Source organism: Mandrillus leucophaeus, unplaced genomic scaffold, assembly GCF_000951045.1.
Source record: "Mandrillus leucophaeus isolate KB7577 unplaced genomic scaffold, Mleu.le_1.0 Scaffold18, whole genome shotgun sequence".
Taxonomy (NCBI): domain Eukaryota; kingdom Metazoa; phylum Chordata; class Mammalia; order Primates; family Cercopithecidae; genus Mandrillus; species Mandrillus leucophaeus.
Genome location: NW_012101809.1, coordinates 5047947 through 5048431, shown reverse-complemented (window position 1 = coordinate 5048431; position 485 = coordinate 5047947).

Sequence of the window (485 nt, the reverse complement as noted above, 5' to 3'; positions counted from 1 at the left end):
CCTGAAATGCCGGTGTTAGTTCTGCTGGAAAAACTGCCATTCCAGGCCCGGTTCAGTGGTTCATGCCTGTAATCCCTGCACTTTGGGAAGCCGAGGCGGGTAGATCACCTGAGGTCAGGAGTTTGAGATCAGCCTGGCCAATATGGTGAAACCCCGACTCTACTAAAAATATAAAAATTAGCCGGGCGTGGTGGTGGGCACGTGTAATCCCAGCTACTCAGGAGGCTGAAGCAGGAGAATAGGTTGAACCCAGGAGGCAGAGGTTGCAGTGAGCAGAGATCACACCGCTGCACTCCAGCCTGGCAACAAGGGCGAAACTCTGTGTCAAAAAACAAAAAAACCAAAACTGCCACTCCATCTCTGGCAGCCCAAACAGGAAGGGTTTGGGGAAGATTTAGCCTTTGCTCTCCTCTGGGCCTCTGCCCCTCCCTGATGACTCATCCAGCCCCCACTCCCTACCCCCACCCCCAGACACCCTGCGGTCA